The sequence below is a fragment of the Eptesicus fuscus genome, unplaced genomic scaffold, assembly GCF_027574615.1.
Source record: "Eptesicus fuscus isolate TK198812 unplaced genomic scaffold, DD_ASM_mEF_20220401 scaffold_52, whole genome shotgun sequence".
Taxonomy (NCBI): Eukaryota; Metazoa; Chordata; class Mammalia; order Chiroptera; family Vespertilionidae; genus Eptesicus; species Eptesicus fuscus.
In genome coordinates, this window is record NW_026557626.1 from 377,845 (window position 1) to 383,932 (window position 6,088).

Genomic DNA, 6,088 nt, shown 5'->3' on the forward strand with positions numbered 1-6,088 from the left:
ACCTGGGCATGTGCCCTGACCTGAAATCAAACCAGTGGCTTTCCGTTAATGTGATCACGCCCAAGAAAATGAGGCACAGTGGCCATGGAGAGTTTATATTTTGTGTTCTTCTTTATTAATTATTGTATTATTTTCAGTAGCAACAACATTAAAACTACTTTGCCACACCCTGTGTTTACCTCCAGTCCTTTGTAATCTTTCTGCCTCCCAGTCCTCCATGCAGGCACTGATTTACCTTCCTGTACAATAGAGTCGTTCATATTTTTCTTAATTTTATTAGTACTAAAAGGTGTATTCTCTTTAAAAAACACTGGCTTCCTTCATGCTACACAGATATTTTGAGATTCGACACTAATGTTTATGTAAATATTTATTTCCAGGAAATATTGTATTCTATGGGTAACCACTTGAACTATTGAGCTGCCTATGGATTCAGTGATTTCTATGTTTGGGGTTTTATAAATAAAACAGTTGGGAATATTGTGTTGGTTCTTTCTACAGGTATGTGTTACTTACCAAACTGTTCCAGTGTCAGTGAATGTGTTATGTTTTAACATCTGGGGAACTGTGATCTAAAATGGTCAATCACTTTGCCTCCCGACCCACCCACAGTAATGAACATTCCATTTTTCTGCAACCCAGCCAGCACATGTGAAGGTTAATCTTTTTAAATACGAGCCCTATCAGCGAGTATTGTTAACTTGCTTTTGTTTTCATTTCATTTCTGTAAAAATGTTTGATGGTGATCATTTCTTACACATTTCTTTACATTGTCTTTATCTCCTTTGTTAAAATGTCTGCTCAGGATTTTTTGTCTACTTTATAGTTAATTTATTAACCTAACTAATGGAAGGATAGTGAAGCCTCTATGAAAGGCGGCCTCAAACTACGGCCCGTGGGCCACATGCAGGTGTTTTTGCCATTTTTAGTTTTACTTCAAAATAAGATATTTGCAGTGTGCATAGAAATTTGTTATTTAAAGTATAGTGCAGCCCTCCAACAGTCTGAGGGACAGTGAACTGGCCCCCTGTTTAAAAACTTTGAGGACTCCTGAGGAGAAACCAAGATGGCGGCATAGGTGAAACACCTAACCTGCAGCCGGGCACAACAATTTCAAAGGCACAACTAGAGGTCAGAACGGACATCGTCCAGAACCACAGGAGAGCTGGCGGACTGAAATGCCCACAGCTGGGGGGAAGGAGAAGGCCACGGGGACAATTGGGGGAGCCGTAAAAGCCTGAGGTATGGAGAAACTGGCGGAGACACGAGCACGCGCGCCTGCAGGGAGGATGGAGCCGGAGAGGAAGGGGCGGCTGACGGCCTGGCCGGCGTTCACTGGCAGGAAGGAGATAAAGGCTCCGGAGTGCGCTAAGCGCCGGCTCCGACTGCACTGAGCGCCAGTTCTGGGCGAAACCCTGGGAAGCCAGGCGCAGGCTGGGGGAATGAATCTGGGCTGTGGGGCGCAGGCACAGAGGAGCGGGGGAAGGCAGAGCTCCAGAGGCGCGCACGGGAAGGGGCGCAAAGGACGGACTGTTGCCTGCGCCACTGAACTGCCCTAGCGGGAAGGAGACATAAGCTCAGGACCGTGCTGAACCCCAGTTCCGACTGCACTGAACCCCAGTTCCGGGCGAAACCCTGGGAAGCCAGGCGCACGCTGGGGGAATGAATTTGGGCTGTGGTGGCGGAGGCACAGAGAAGCGGCGGCTCCAGACGTGCGCACTGGAAGGTGCGCAGAGGACGGACTTTTGCCTGCGCCACTGGGTGGCCCTGCTGGGAAGGAGACAGGGACGCCAGACTGCGCTGAGACCCAGTTCCAACTACACTGAAACCCAGTTCCAGGCGAGAATCTGGGAGTCCAGATTCATTAGGGGAGGGACTGGACTGTTTGGCAGTGGGCGAAACTCCAGGGCGCGTTTCTCTCAGAGGTGTTTGCAAGGAATACAGAGGGACACAGACACAGGAGCCTCATAGGGCGGGGCTGACAGGAAGCCAAGGTTGTAGGCTCCACCCTGTAGCTCCGCCCCAGCCAAGCTGAGCAGAAGCTTTTTCCTGCTGAGTGCCTCAGGTAGTGGCTGACCCACACTACATTGGAGACCCAGAAACGAGGGCATCTAGTGGTTGGTGGGAGATGACACCAGATTTCAATCACTTGCATAAGGGAGGCATTCTAGAGGCAGACTCAGTGAGCGCCAAGGCATTGCTGCATCAAGACCCGGCCCACAAACATGTCTCCTGCACAGCAACTCTTCCTATATAGACAAAGAGGGTCCTCACGGACAATTGGCCTGGAGGACAATTCCTCCCAGTGACACCAACAACAATCAAGACTTAACTGTACAAAGGAGGACCAAGATGGAGACATAGGGCGGCAGCCTGATCGTTGCCTACCACAACAATATTGAGACTACGACGGGAGAGCAGAGCAGACACCAGCCAGAAAGACCGGGGGGCTGGCTGAGCAGATGCTCTACAACTAGAATAAAAGAGAGGGGTACACAGGATGATGCTGATGCCGGTGACCCAAAGTCCACACTTTAAGAACTATGGCTCAGGCGACACAATGGTGGCCTGGAACGTGCTCGGCGCAGTTCCCCCGGCGGTCTCCGGCTGAGGGGACGGCTCCACTCGCTGCCGAGCACGGACAGACGAGCCCCTGGGAGACAGGGGGTGGGAGACTCCGTGCTTGCTGACCTCTGAGTCCTTCAAGAATCTCAATGCCCCGAAGTGGCCAGGTGCGCACGCTCAGCGACTGGCCACCGTTGCAGACCCAAGGGCCGACGCAGCGACACCGGACCAGCCCACCGCCGGGCACCGGGCACACCGGAGCCTTGCCAAGCCCGCCGCCCAACGAGTTCTGCGGCAGCCGCCCTGGAGCTCTGAGAAAATGACCGAAGGAATTGCTGAGAGGGAATTGACCAACAGGAATTGGGATCAAGAAGACGAAACCCCGCTGAGACCCGAGTCCAGGCGAGCCTGCGAGACTCTGGGCTCAGATGTGGTCACACGCCTCTGGGTCTAGGTGAGGCCTCACGCCCCTGGGTTTGGGTGAGGCCACGCGCCCCTGGGTCCAGGTGAAGCTGGATTCCGGGTTCGGGTGAGGCCATGTGCCCCTGGGTCCGGGCGAATCTGAACCCTGGGTCCGGGTGAGGCCGTGGGCCCCTGGATCCGGGTAAGGCTGGGTCCCGAGTACGGGTGAGGCCGTGAACCCCTGGATCCGGGTGAGACCACGCGACCAGGGGTCTGAGAGAGGTAACGCGCCCCTGGGTCCGGGTGGCTCCGTGCACCTAGGTCCAGGTGAGGCCAAGTGCCCCTGGGTCTGAGAGAGGCCACGCACCCCTAGGTCCGGGCGAGACCATGTGTCCCTGGATCCGGGTGGGGCCCCGTGCACCTAGGCCCAGGTGAGGCCACGTGCCCCTGGGTCTGGGGGAGGCCAGGCGTCCCTGGGTCCGGGTGAGACCGTGTGTCCCTGGATCCGGGTGAGGCCTCGTGCGCCTAGGCCCGGGTGAGGCCACGTGCCCCTGGGTCTGGGGGAGGCCAGGCGTCCCTGGGTCCGGGTGAGACCGTGAGTCCCTGGATCCGGGTGAGACCTCGTGCACCTAGGCATGGGTGAGGTCACGTGCCCCGGGGTCTGAGAGGCCAAGCGTCCCTGGGTCCGGGTGCGACCATGTGTCCCTGGAGCCGGATGAGGCCTCGTGCACCTAGGCCCGGGTGAGCCCAAGTGGCCCTGGGTCTGGGAGAGGCCAAGCGTCCCTGGGTCCGGGTGAGACCATGTGTCCCTGGATCCGGGTGAGGCCTCGTGCACCTAGGCCCGGGTGAGCCCAAGTGGCCCTGGGTCTGGGAGAGGCCAAGCGTCCCTGGGTCCGGGTGAGACCGTGTGTCCCTGGATCCGGGTGAGGCCTCGTGCACCTAGGCCCGGGTGAGCCCAAGTGGCCCTGGGTCTGGGAGAGGCCAAGCGTCCCTGGGTCCGGGTGAGACCATGTGTCCCAGGATCCGGGTGAGGCCTCGTGCACCTAGGCCCGGGTGAGCCCAAGTGGCCCTGGGTCTGGGAGAGGCCAAGCGTCCCTGGGTCCGGGTGAGACCATGTGTCCCTGGATCCGGGTGAGGCCTCGTGCACCTAGGCCCGGGTGAGCCCAAGTGGCCCTGGGTCTGGGAGAGGCCAAGCGTCCCTGGGTCCGGGTGAGACCATGTGTCCCAGGATCCGGGTGAGGCCTCGTGCACCTAGGCCCGGGTGAGCCCAAGTGGCCCTGGGTCTGGGAGAGGCCAAGCGTCCCTGGATCCGGGTGAGACCATGTGTCCCTGGATCCGGGTGAGGCCTCGTGCACCTCGGCCCGGGTGAGCCCAAGTGGCCCTGGGTCTGGGAGAGGCCAAGCGTCCCTGGGTCCGGGTGAGACCATGTGTCCCTGGATCCGGATGAGGCCTCGTGCACCTAGGCCCGGGTGAGCCCAAGTGGCCCTGGGTCTGGGAGAGGCCAAGCGTCCCTGGGTCCGGGTGCGACCATGTGTCCCTGGATCCGGATGAGGCCTCGTGCACCTAGGCCCGGGTGAGGCCACGTGCCCCTGGGTCTGGAAGAGGCTAAGCCTCCCTGGGTCCGGGTGAGACCATGCGTCCCTGGATCCGGATGAGGCCTTGTGCACCTAGGCCCGGGTGAGCCCAAGTGGCCCTGGGTCTGGGAGAGGCCAAGCGTCCCTGGGTCCGGGAGAGACCATGTGTCCCTGGAACCAGGTGAGGCCTTGTGCAACTAAGCCTGGGTGAGGCCACGTGCCCCTGGGTCTGGGAGAGGCCAAGCGTCCCTGGGTACGGGTGAAGCCAGATCCTGGGTCCGGGTGAGGCCGTGCGCCCCTGGATCCATCCGGGTGAGGCTGGGTCCCAGGCCCGGGTGAGACCACGCGCCCCTTGGGTATGGGTGAGGCCACGTGCCCCTTAGTCCGGGTGACGCCGTGCCCCTGGGTTCGGCCGAGACCAAACCAGAGGGAGTCGGACCTCCATTACCACCATTTGTCCACCATCCAGAGCTGAGGGGTCAGTGCTGACATGTACACATAAGGAACTACTGGACATTGAAATTGGGTCTCAAAAGAACTGTTGGTCCAGGGGGAAGCTCGCTACAGATTGATTCATTTGCCTGTCAGCATAACTATTATTGCTCGTCTCACATTCAGTTCTTATTAGTATATATCTAGTGACATATGATCTCGCTCATCTAGGGGAAATGATGAACAACATAGACTGAGGAACAAGAACAGAACCAGAAGCAAGGAGGCATCGATTGGACTATCGGGCCTCAGAGGGAGGATAGGGGAGGGTAGGGGGAGGGTGGGGGGAGGGGGAGAGTTCAACCAAAGGACCTGTATGCATGCATATAAGCCTATCCAATGGTTAAGTTCAACAGGGGATTGGGGCAAGCGTGGGGAGAGGGTTGGGATGGGAATGGGGGGATGAGGACAAATATGTGACACCTTAATCAATAAAGAAATTTAAAAAAAAAAAAAAAAACTTTGAGGACTCCTGCTCTAAGACATATGTTAGAATTTCACTCATTCCTCAATGACTCTAGTGACTTCTTTGCCATATGGAATTCTTGCTTTTGAATTCTAAAAAAAATATATACTTTTTCTCAAATTTTACCCTATGTACTATTTATAGGCCACTTGTACCATACACTTTAAAGTTTCATCTGCATTAACATCCTCCACCAGTGTTAAGTGAAGTCTAGGTTAGCAGTAGTTAACAATTTCACCACATTCAAACTGTCAAAATGATGGCATTGAACATGGACATAAGATATTTCAGTAGTACATTGCCGAAACCGGTTTGGCTCAGTGGATAGAGCATCTGCCTGTGGACTGAAAGGTCCCAGGTTTGATTCTGGTCAAGGGCATGTACCTTGGTTGTGGGCACATCTCCAGTAGGGGGCGTGCAGGAGGCAGCTGATCGATGTTTCTAACTCTCTATCTCTCTCCCTTCCTCTCTGTAATAAATCAATAAAATATATATTTTTAAAAAAAGAAATTTCAGCCAAAACCGGTTTGGCTCAGTGGATGGAGCATCGGTCTGCAGACTGGAAGGTCCCAGGTTCGATTCCGGTCAA